The sequence below is a fragment of the Ictidomys tridecemlineatus genome, chromosome 13, assembly GCF_052094955.1.
Source record: "Ictidomys tridecemlineatus isolate mIctTri1 chromosome 13, mIctTri1.hap1, whole genome shotgun sequence".
In the NCBI taxonomy this organism is placed as follows: domain Eukaryota; kingdom Metazoa; phylum Chordata; class Mammalia; order Rodentia; family Sciuridae; genus Ictidomys; species Ictidomys tridecemlineatus.
This window is the reverse complement of record NC_135489.1, coordinates 89,383,937-89,396,665: the sequence shown is the minus strand read 5'-3', so window position 1 is coordinate 89,396,665 and position 12,729 is coordinate 89,383,937.

Below are 12,729 nucleotides of genomic sequence, written 5' to 3'. Positions count from 1 at the left end.
TAATACTTTGAGAGCAGGTTGTTAGGGTGGACAGCCCATGCCTCTGTCCTCTCTGCACACAGGCGGCTCCCCTTCTGTTTCTCCCTGTGTGGTGATGGGGCCCGGGTTCTCTCTCCAGGACACCACACCCTGAAGCTTGGACCCTCCAGCGACCAGAATCAGAAGCCCACTAAATGCCTTCTTGAAATGCCCAGTCTCGGCTGTTCAGTTACAGCAACCAGGCAGACTAACGCAGGACCTGCCCCTTTTGCTACCCACCCTGAGCACACCCTGGTACCCTCAGGGTCTCAACTGGAAGCACAAGCTCTCATGGATGGGCAGATGATGGCAGATCTTTTCACCCACTTAAAACAGTGGCTTCTTGTTGCCCTCAGAGAAGTCCCAACACCCCCCTCTTCCCAGGCCTCTGAGCTCCTGTGATCTGTGTTCTTCCTGTCCTGCAGGCCCACCTGAGGGCTCTGGCTGACCATCCAGCTGCACTCCTGCTGGCCTGCTGTGACCTCAGCATGGATGCCTCTCCCTCCACAGTGGCCCCCACCTCACTGACCAGCTCGCAGGGCTCAGCTCTCCATGACCCGGGGCCCATCAGCAGCATTGGACCACAGAGGTCCTGCCCAGGAGTAGCCAGCCTCTGTGGTCACGGCACCTCTGACAGGTGCCCAGGTGCAACGCACCTCCTGCAGGTGCTGCCCACACACCTCATGCTGTGGCCTGGACACCTGCAGACTGCTTGTCCCCGGGGGCCTGAGGAGACCAAGGGGCTGCCTTAACCACCAGGGGAGACCGTGCGGTGGTTGCTGTGAAGGTACTTGGCATCCTTGAAGGCCATTTTTGTTTGCAGGAAAGACTATCAAACATATATTTGTTTAAAATAATAATGTTCCATTTTTTTTAATTTGCAAAGTCATAAACCTAGTTCTTGCACAGTTTTTTTTTTTTAAAAGAGAGAATTTTAATATTTATTTTTTGGCGGACACAACATCTTTGTATGTGGTGCTGAGGATCGAACCCGGGCCGCACGCATGCCAGGCAAGCGCTCTACCGCTTGAGCCACATCCTCAGCCCCACTTGCACAGTTTTTAAGAACAGTTTGCAAAATATTATTTCTATCTAGCAGCCTGGCAATCTGAGAACATTAAGTGTCTGACAGTCACTTTCACAGGCCCTCGTTCTGCGCTGGCTGTGTTCTCAGGCAGCTGACAAGCTCACAGTAGAGGGGGATCTATTGGAAGCCCTGGGACCACAGGGGCACTTGGGAAGACCAAGTCCAGCGCAGGTGAAGTCAACTCTGACTCCGTTTCTCAGCTCGGTTTAAACTGGAGTCACGAGTCTGCACTCCTACAAGCCAAATCCTCCGCAGCACTCATATATGCCAAATGTTTTTTGTTCCTGTTGTTGTTTGTTAGTTTTGATGGTGGAGGCTGAACCCAGGGTTGCTTCTACCACTGAGCTGCACCCACAGTCCTTTCATTTTATTTGGAGACAGGGCCTCACTAAGTTGGCCTTAAACTGTGATCCTCCTGCCTCAGCCTGAGTCCTGGGTACAGGAGTGTGCCACTGCATCTGCATACAGAGCCTTTTTAAAGGACTCCATTCACAACTGGGGTTGTGGCAGAGTGACTTTGCCTTGCTGGCGGCCACACTTGAGAAGTGGCGGATGTACAAGGGATCTGCTGCAGCATTGTTCACCACAACCAGGGGCCAGATGCCCAGCTGGGAGCCAGTCAGACCTGGGGTGTTCTTCTACAGGGCACACGCAGCTCCTACATCATGGATTTTGCATCTGAGGATTCAACCAACTGCAAATCAAAATATTTTTTAAGTGCTGGGGCTGTGGCTCAGTGGTAGCATACTTGCCGGGCATGTGTGAAGCATTGGGTTCGCTTCTCAGCACTATATATAAATTAAATAAAGGTCTAGCAACAACTAAAACAAATTTTAAAAAATATTTTAAAAATTGCATCGTACTGTACTGAATATTGTGAAGACTTTCTTTTTGTCATAATTCCCTAAACAATGTAGTATAATGACTACTTATATGCCATTTACACTGCCTTAGAGGTGTGAGTAATCTAGAGATGATTGGAGCTACATGGGAGAACATGTGCAGGTTATATGCGCTCCCTTTACTACCCCATTTCCTTCCAGGACTTGAGCATCCTGGCATTTAATACCTGAGGGAGGTCCTGGAACAAATTCCCTGCAGATACTGAGGGATACTTGTACTATGGACTGTTATGGATAATCTCTAAAATATATCAACAGGAAAGATCAAGGTGCAGATGTGTAATAGACTACAATCTGTTGTAAAAACAGATTTATGAGCCAGGCGTGGTGGCACAGGCCTGTAATCCCAGCGGCTCTGAAGGCTGAGGCAGGAGGATCACAAGTGCTGAGCCAGCCTCAGCAAAAGCAAGGCCCTAAGCAACTCAGTGAGACCCTGTCTCTAAATAAAATGCAAAAAAGGGCTGGGGATGTGGCTCAGTGGTTGAGTGCCCCTGAGTTCAGTACCAAAAACCAAAAACCAAACAACCACAACAAAACAGATTTATGTACATATCTGGTTGTTTTTTAAATGACGTATCTGGGAAGATTCACAAGAAAATGAAAAACTGCCTACCTCTAGGCAGGGAAAGAGAGGCCGAGGGGCAGAATCAGGAAGAGGATGTCCTACTACAGAGCCACGAGAACGTACTACAGCTGAGTGCTATTCGGAGCCAATGGAAACACCAGCTGAAATTCCAAAACCACAGCTTTTTAAGACTCAGAAGAGCAATCTTTAAGAAGAATATATTTTAATTCAACTTGAAACCACTATCCTAGAGCTTGCACCTGTTGCCTGCCCCATGGGAGGCTGCTGTCCTTCACAGCTCTGCTCCCATGAGCTGGCCTCCATGACATTGGTGACTTGGAATGGCCTTGCCGCCGCGTTGCCTAAGGAGCTCGGTGCGTTGGGCTGGGCCCAGAGCTCCCAGGAAGGGGAGGGGAGCCCTGGAGTGTGCTCAGGTGATGGTGTTATGCTGTGGAGGTGAGGTGTCCCCCAAAAGCTCACGCTTGAGACAGGGCAAGAAGGTTCAGAGGAGAACTGACCGGGTTGGAGAGTCTTAACCAGTGAACCATCCCCTGATGGGATGAAGTGAAATGGTGGGGTGTGGTGGAGGAGGTGGGGATGGGGCGTGGCTCTGGGGCATATGTTATGTATCTGGAGTGGAGACTTTCTGCTTCCTGATCGCCATGTGAGCTGCTTCGCCCCGCCTACGCTCTTCCCCAGGCAGAGCTGGCCGAGGAATGCACAGAGACCTCTGAAACCCCGAGCCCTTATAGAAACCTTTCCTTCTCTGCCATTGTGCTGGCCGTGTCATTTCGTCATAGCAGTGAGAAAACCCACTAAACCATAAGGTAACTGTTAAAGCAAACCTAGTCGATGAGAGTGATCACCACTCTCCTTCATGAGTTGTTTGGAGTGGACTTTCTGGATTTCTGCCCAGGGCCTTTTCTCAGAGCAGATCCTGAGCACAAGCTCCACTGGCCCGAGCCCAGCCTACCTGGTGACTCCTGGCCAGAGGCCAGGTCTGTTCACACCCCAAGGCTCTAGAAATGATTAGATCTCTTGAAAGGACACATTCTCCTAGTTACCAGGGATCACGAATGACGTGCAGGAGTCCGGGTGTTCAGCAACTCTGAAGATGAACCCAGGCGGCAGAGCTGCAGCCTTCCTGCTGCCTGGGAGTCACTGAACCAGGCCTCCCTGACACGGCCTCTGACACCTTTATCAAAGACTCTCCTGCTCTTGTCCTTCAATATTTTTTATTTTTATTTTATTTTATTTTATTTTTTGGTACTAGGAACTAAACCCAGGAGGGCTTAACCACTGAGTCAGCCCTTTTTATTTTATTTTTTTTTATTTTGAGACAGTGTCTCCTTAAGTGGCTTAGTGGCTCACTAAGATGCTTAGGGGCTGGCTAAGTTACTGAGGCTGGATTTGAACTTGTGATCCTCCTGCCTCAGCCTCCCAGGCCTCTGGGATTACAGGCATGCGCCACTGCACTCTGCCTTTGATGTTTGATTTCTGAATAAAAAGCAAAACAAACAGCCAGTGAATATGGGGAAAGGAGAAGACCATGTTTCATTCTGAGGCTTGATTCCCCTGGGGATGATGGACCCACAAGTGGACTGAAGAAAACACCCACACATAATCCCGTTGTCTCGGATTCAGTGGTTTCTGCTGTGAGCAGTGACTACTGAAGCCTGGCCTGGGGACAGCTCTTCTTGGAGAAGTCTGCCAGCCAAGGGCTGCGCCAGGCGCCTCTCCTGGGCCGCAGAGCCCCTAAGCTGCCTCTTCTCCACCATATGCCGGTGTTGCCTGGGATGACTCCCCCTTTTGGTGACCAACCTCAGTCTCTGCTTTTCACAACTGAAACTCAAAGTAGTACAATGTCCTCCTAGTCTCTGTCCCAACACAAAAGTAGCCTCATGTGCCTCCTTATCACACTGAACCATTGGAACGTGCCGATATAGTCAAGACTTTTCATATCTTCACAACTTGGTAGTTTCCTTGCAAAGTACCCAACTGTCTGAACAGCTGTCGTCAACATAGTGAAGTCCAACCTGCCGCCATCCTACTGAAAACGTGCTCTGCAAGGGAGGCCTCCCGCCTTGGCTCCCCGGCTTCACCACATGCACTGCCTTCCAGCAGCCCCCTGCTGAGTTGTAGCAGTGAACTAGTGCAACCTTTCAACAGCAGAAGCACTCTGGAGCCGTCACAAGAACATGAAATAGGCCACGAGAAGGAAGCAGGAAGCCCAGCTCTGTGTTCTGAGGCATTTCAAAACAGCACATCTGTGATCCAGATCAAAACCAACAGACTCAAAAGCACTCCGATGGGACTCAGAGAGAAAGTGGCCCACAGTGGCGCCACCTTGTGGTCACCAGGAAGTGTGGGCCTTTTAGAGGACACTGACACCCTGGACTGTCCCATTAAGCTCCTGAAGCCTGTGTCCACTGTGGCCAGGACCTGCAGCAGCATTACTCTAGTCTTGGATAGGGGGCCCCAGGCAGGATCCCCTAGGAGGCGCCATGTCCTGGGCTCTACTGCCCAGTGTGTCCTTGGGCCAGCTGCTGTGGCCTCCCCCGTCCAGTGTGGATCTCGGCCAAGCTCCAGCTGCTGGAGGTGTGTGCCTGCAGTCCCAGCTGCTTGGGAGGCTTGGGAAGAAAGATCTCTTGAGCCTAAGTTTGGGGGCAGCCCCAGCAACATAGCAAGACCCCATCTCAAAAAAGAAGAAGGAGAAGAAAAGGAGTCCTTCTGCCCCACTCACTTCCCACTAGAAGATAAAAATGCAGACTCTCCAGAACCCCGGCCTGTGGTAAGCTGGCTCCAGCCTGCAGCTCACTCCCCCAGGGCTTAACTCCCATGTCAGGTTCTGGAAATCCCAGCTGCCTTCAGGGTACCACATGCTCCATGGGTCCCCTCTACCTGAAATGCCCTTTCCAAGTGACTACATTAAAATCAGCACCAAACACATCCTGTGCTCACAGCCTTCCAAACAGTGCGCATGTCTTTTGTCTTCTCAGGACCTAGGGACCGGCACTGACTTTGTGCTTGACCGGCTGTGCTGTGGAGAAAGAACCCTGAGCTCCTGGCCAGGGAATCCAGAGTCCAGCCTTGCTCCTGATGGACTACAGGCCTTGGGTAGTCTCTTGGGACATCTGTTTCTCATTTCATTCTATGTAAAGTGGGGGTCACAGACATTCTGCGGAGGGGAGGAGCTTCTTACACTGCACAGAGGCTTCTCTGAGCACAAGCTGTCCTGCAGGCAGGGGCACATCAGAGCAGAGACCATGGTTGGCTCTTGGCAACATTTTGTGGGTTCTGTTCAGCTGTCTTGAGTCCTGGGGAGAATTCCCTGGCCGACTATGGCATGGAAAACATACTGTCGGCTGCTCCATCAAAGGCCACAGCATTCCTTCCCTCAAGGCAATTTAGGCACGCACAGCCCCTGCCCTCAGTTGTGGGTATGACGATGCCTCCATGTGGCACGAGTGCTCAGGGTGGAAAGGCTTCCGGGAACTCAGCAGACCGTGGGCAGAGGCACCGGGTGCAGGGGACTTCAGTCTGACCTGGCCTCTGCTGCCAGCCTGAGCCTCCTGCATCACTTCTCTGACCCCTTGGCTTGATTAAGTCAGTGCTAAGGTCCCTTCCAGGGCTTGCAGTCCATGGACACGTATGGCCTGGATATGTATGATCCAGATAAGACTGGCACTGAGTGGGTTCCTTAAAGACTAAGCTTCGCATAACTTCCACCTTTAAGTAGCTCTGGAATCACTCAATCCACAAATATTAATCCATCTACCCCAGGTGTGGTCTATAGTCCAATCAGATCACTCTCACGAAAGGCACCATCCATGACAAACACTGAGTGAAAGCTCTGTCTATTTGGATGCTGATTTCTTAGGATAAATTTCCTTTTTAAGAAACAAAGTTGTACTTCATTGGAAAAACTAATTAGGAAAGGCACCCGGAGTGAAGCCCTGTGACTCACTTCTTGCTGACTTTGTTTCCCAACTTTTGAATTTCATGCTTCCTGTTTGTATTGCCTGTTCTTTAAAATAATCATGTATATTGGGTTCAATCCCCAGCACCACAAAATAATAATAATAATAAATAAAATAAAAATTAAAATAAAATAATCACATATTTTCTTATGAAATGATACAGTGTCTGGGACTTGTTTTCAAGTGCTCCAGGCTGGGGTCGGCCAGGTAGTGACTGTTACCACAGCTGCGCAGTGAGGACCTGGGGGTTCCTGTTCTACTTTTGGATATGTCTGGAATGTTCCAAAATGAAAATATTAATTAGTAAACATTCCCATTTGTTAAAAGCACACTTAATTACTCACAGACTGCAAATTTTTGCTTTATTCCACCTTTCCCCTGAAAACTGTGTTGGTGTAATGAAAACAAAACCAAATTCCCTATGATGAATCAGTTACATTTTTCCAAGAATTAGGGAAAGAAACCAGAGAGGAATCTGGAGTGCAGTGCCAGCGGCCACCAAGGACAGCAGCAGATGTCGCTTGGGAACACCATCTTCTGTTCTTCCTTGGCGAGTTGGAGCCAGGACAGACACAAAGCAGAGCTTCCTGGGTGCACTGCTGAACAAGCACTTTCCTTGAAGGGCACTTTTCTTGTCTCACTGGCTTTTCCTTTAGGAAAAAAAAGCAAAGCGGTAGACCACCAGTAAGAGCGGGCTTCAGATATGTCTCTCCGAACGGCAAATGGCCTTTGATATTCATATGCTCAGCCAAAAACTGCTGTAGTGTCTCTGATGTTTTTAGCAATGCATTTTTTGAAATAGTTTATGAATAAGTGTTTCTGGCATTGGGCCAGCTGCTGAAATATGCTGGGCTTCAACTGTGTATGGGCTTCCTGTTGCTGCTATAACAAATCACCTCCACTGACCTGGTGGTCAAAAATAGCACCAGCTTGATCTCTTGCAGCCTGGAGGTCAGAAGCTTGGATTCAGTTCCATCTGGGTCAGATCAGAGAGCTCAGCTCCTTCTGGAGTTCCGAGGAGGGACTCGCCCCCACTTTTCCCAGCTTGCCGCACGCGGACAGCCAGGGCTTGGTCCCTCCTGTCTTCACAGCACACTGTTCCTCTCTCATCCTCGGCCCCATCACCTCTGCTCAGCCCTGGCTGTTCTGCTCTCCCTTTTATTGAGGTGTGATAGAGTAAAGATAGGTAGAAAGGAGACCGAAGGAAGGAAAGAAACCTCCACCCCACATCTAAACGCCCATGACCCGACTGACCCGCCAGGCCTGTTTTTCCTCCAGGTCTGCCACTCCCAACTTTCTGAGAACTCTGTTAGAGTTACTGCAAATTCCCTCATCTGTGAAAAGTGCCTCGAGCAGGTTACAGCTGAGGTGCCCTGTTACCTGCACGATGCTCTTTCAGATGTGGTAAAGCAAAGACAGGTGTTTGAAGCAGCCTATCCCACAGGGTACTTTCCAAGTGTTACCTACAGAGCTTTGGAGCAAGTCACGGTCTTAGAGCAAGTTGGCCTGGGACTCTCCCTTCCTATGTATACACTGGTGGTGGGAAGTCGAGCTGTCGCACCAGGGCCATCCAGAGCACCAACACCAGGTTTAAAAGGCCATGTGTCAATCGCAGCTCCTTTTCTATGCTTGGCATGGCTTCTTCTGGTGGCTTCACTTCAGAGACTGTCCCTGGCCCCTGAAAAGCAGAAGGCACATGGACCAACACATGCACAACTCCACCTGGTGTGAGCCAGCTGTGGTAGCTGGCTTCCTGTCACTGTGACAGAATACCTGAAAAGCCTATTTAGCAGGAAGAAAGGCTTGTTGGGCTCATGTAGCAGAGGTTCCAGCCCATGGTCACTTGGCGCCAAGTGACCATTGGTTTGGGCTTCTGGAAGCACAGCATGGTAGGGCGAGAACGCATGATTAGTAAGTCCTGTCCACCTCATGGCGGGTGGAAGGCAAGGGAAGGAGCTAAGGTCCCAGCACCCCTGCAGACACACCCAGGACCCAGCTCTTCCTACCAGGCCTGGCTCCTAGGCCCCAGCACCTCCCAGTAGCACCACAGGCTGGTCACCCAGTCTCTACCTTGTGGGCCTCCAGGGACATGTAGATCCAAATAGTTGTCACCTCTGTTTCCTTTTTGTACTGACAGTGAACCACGAATTCATGCTCACTGAGACCACGGCAGCAATAGGGAAAGAAGTGTGTGGAGCAGAACAGGGCAGCCCTTCCAACCATTCCCTCCTGCTCGCCTTCCAGGTTCCCCTCAGGAGATCAGACGCGTGGTTCTGTGGACGGATGAACCCCCCCCCCTTGCTCTGCTCCACCCAGCACAGCTAGCAAGACTGCTGCCCTTTCCCGCCTCACTCCCCATTACAGACTCTGTTTTGGGGCATTTTTTATGTTTTTTAGTTGTAGATGGACATAATACCTTTATATTTATCCTTTCATTTTTATGCAGTGCTGAGGATCAAACCCAGAGCCTCACACGTGCTAGGCACGTGCTCCGCCACCAAGCCCCAGCCCCAGCCCCTGTCGGAGCATTTTCAAGAGCAGAAAGAGATGCCATTTTGCAAAGCAAAGGGTTCCATAGATCCCTCTGGAAAAGGAGAGGAAAGCCCAGGCCACGGAGCCTGGAAGACAGAAGCGCTCAGAGTGGGCAGGGGCAGGGAGTGTGGCTGGGCTGCAAGAGGGAGAGGGGGCAGGTGATGCAGACCCCAGGGGAAGCCACCAGGCAAAGCTGGGGCACCCACAGGTAGCGTTCTCACAGGCAGCAGCCTCTGTCTTTAGGGTCTGGCTACCTTTGGAGGGTCAGGTGATCTGAGCCTTTGTTTGGTTCTTAGGTGGGCTTGGGGGGCCCACTGGGCTGGCATGGTACAGAGGGAAGGAGGCCACTGCAGGCTGCATAGGCAGCTCCACCACACCTCGGGGCAACAGGGAGACCTTACAGTGAGGAGCATGTCCCCAAGCAGGAACAGTGAGAGGGCCTGGCCTGACTTAAGACGGGCTCTTAAGACGGGCTTGCCTCTTGTGGGGGACTTAAGACGGGCTTGCCTCTTGTGGGGGACTTGGCTGCGTTTGTCCTCCAGGTCAGGTTCACATGCACACCCTTATAAAAAGCACCAGTGGACTCCTACTAACTTACTTTTCTGTGACTTGCTTTCCCCTTAATATTCTAGAGCATTCCCTGTCAGCTCATGGGGAACACCGATTCTTCCAGGCACACACTGTGCATCTTCAACGTTCGCAGGCTGCTCCTGGCCCTCCCTTCTCTCCTGCGGCTGATTTAGGTCAGGGAGCAGGAAATGAGGGCTGCTCGGGGCAGGCAGGGGACACACTGGCCACTCCCCTGGGCTTGCCCTACCTTGTCCATGCACTGCCCTTTGGAAGCCCCCTTGCTACTCACCAGCCTAATCCTGGGGGAGCAGCCTCAGCCTCTGCCCTGCTGTGGAGGGGAGGTCAGGGAAAGTTGGGGGAAGTCCCCAAATTCCATCCTTTTGAAAAATGTTTCTATTTGTTTTTGGTTTCCATAGTGCTGCAGCATGAGCCTAGAAAACTTTCAGAATGTTTTAGTGATGTCCAATCTCCTTCCCCTTTTATTTCTTTAACTCTTTTTTTTTTTAAGAATCAAAGACAAACTTCAAACGCTTTGCATGTCAACTTCATCCAGTTCAACGCTTTTATATGTGTTGCCACAAAATTCCCAGAAGCAGTCATGTCAAAGCAGTCTTTGCAAAAGGAGGGGGAAAACTTTGTTTCAAATGTCATTCATCAGCTCTTGAAATATAATACTCACCTTTGGAAATCACGCTTCTCTAAATTAATCGCCTCCAGATCACAGTGGGGCTTTTCTTTCACAGAGCTTTCAAACAACCTCAAATGTCATGTCAACTGGCAATTTCCCCCCTAAGAATGAAACCAAATCTCCTTAGTAGTGAATTAGTGGGTTATGGGTGGGGCTGGGGATCAAACCCAGGCAAGTGCTTTGACACTGACCTCACCCTCTACCCTGAACTGGCTCTTATAGATGAATAAAAATGGACGACAGCTGAGGGCCTGGGCAGGACCGCAGGCACCCAGCCAAGCAGGCGTGTCTTCAGGAGTTTCAGCTCCTCCGGGGGCATCTGCCCGGCTGACTCTGCTCTCCTCACCCCCAGGGAAAACACACTGGCCGGCCTTGTGGGGGGACCTTCCAGGAGAGACTGAGGGGGACTGGGCTCATCCTAAAGTCAGCATGGAGAAGGTTTCATAAATACAAGTCCGGGTCTTTTAAAAACTGCACCACTGGATCTTCATTCCTGCTCCCAGTGTGGGGTGACAACCCACTGTGAGTCTCATCCAGAAAGGTTGGAGGGAGGCCTGGGGGAGCAGGGGCCCCACGTTTCCCACTCCCGGAAGCAGCATTTCTTGGTGAGTCCTGGAATAGTTTCAAAGCAATGGCTTAATAAATCAGGGGTTGGGGTGTATGTGTGTGTGTGTGTGTGTGTGTGTGTGTGTGTGTGTGTGTGTGTGTGTGTGTGTGTGGTGTTGGGGGTGAACCCGAAGCTTCGTGGATGCTAGACAAGTGCTCTATCACCAAGCTACATCCCCAGTCCCCATAGATCAGGTGTATTGGAGCAGGACAGCTCTTCTCAACTGATGGCTAAAAGAGGTCAGTGTTTTTACTTCGATTTTTAAAAAAAATAATGCAGCAATTACTTCTTTAAATTTTCAGCCTTAAACAGATTGTTTACAAGCCACTAAATGGTTATTCAAGGATCAGATCAGATGAATCAGCTCATGTGTTAGTCACTGGGGAATTTATCACTCAGCAGATGCAACTGGCTAGTTGGGTGGTATTAGCTTTCTGTTACTATTACATAATACTTGTAATAATCAACTTAGAAAGAGAGAAAGCTAAGGGGGAAAGTGAATTGAAATGTGTTTAACGTGCATTTCAAATCTAATCTCAACCCATACCAATCCTTCCTTAAATGAATTACCAGAATAATCTTACCAAAAATCAACCTAATCATTTCATTGAGAGAAAGAAAGAGGGAGAGAGAGCGAGGAAAGGCTTATTCTGACTCATGGTTCCGGAGGCCTCAGGCCATGATATCATAATATGTTGGCCCCTTGCTTTGGACCTCTGGTGAGGCAGCATGTCATGGTGGAGCATGGGGTGGGGCAGAGCCTCTCACCTCATGACCAGGAAGGAGAAGGAAGGGGCCAGGTTTCTCTGTCGCCTTCAAGGGCATGCCCCCCAGTGACCTGGACACCTCCTGCTAGGTTCCACCTTGTGAGAGCTCCGCCACCTCCCAATGACACTGTGGGCCTCTGACAAGTGGCTGTTGGGGACCAGTCCAGACCCACACTGTATGGCAGGGGGCTGGCATACTGAGCAGTTTTCGTTCTTTAACCCTCATACATTCAGTCTAATTTACTGCATATAAAACTACTGCTCAAGGTGGGGAAGCAGAGGGAATGGAATGAGAGAAAATATTTGCAAGTCAATTATCTGCTAAAAGTTGAGCCTCCAGAGTACATGAGAAGGCCTGCAGCCCTACCACATGCAAGAGCAAGCCCCCCAGTGAGGGAAGGGCACAGGGCTCACACAGGAGGTACTCCTCCAAAAAAGATTCAAAACAGCCTAGGGAGATGCTAAACATCGCTCATCACCAAGGAAGTGCAAATCAAAGCCACAATGAGGCACCATGTCACACTAATCAGGATGTTTATTACAGAATAACAAAATTATAAGCATTGATGAGGGTGGCAAATTGGAACACTGAAAAAACTAGACTTATCATTAAAAAAAAACATTAAAAAACATAGACTAATCATAATGAACCAGCAGTTCTACTTCTGGCCCTTTCCCCAAAAGTCAAAAGCAAGGACTCAAACAAATATTTAAATATATCTATACCAATGTTCACAGCAGTATTATTCACAGTAGTCAAAAGGTAGAAATATCCAAAATGTCCAAGGGCAAACACACACCTCAGCAAAGCATGGTGTAGACACACAAGGAATGGCAAACCCGTCTGTGGGCACAGGGCTGATCCCCAAGGCCTCACTGAGACACAAAAAGACTGGGACAGCACCCTTCCACCCCAGAGTGGGTGCAGGTCAGAGGCCCAGGGGCTCAAATGGCCTCTGGAGCCAGCCTCAGCAACTCAGGGAGACCCTGCCTCTAAATAAAACACACAACAG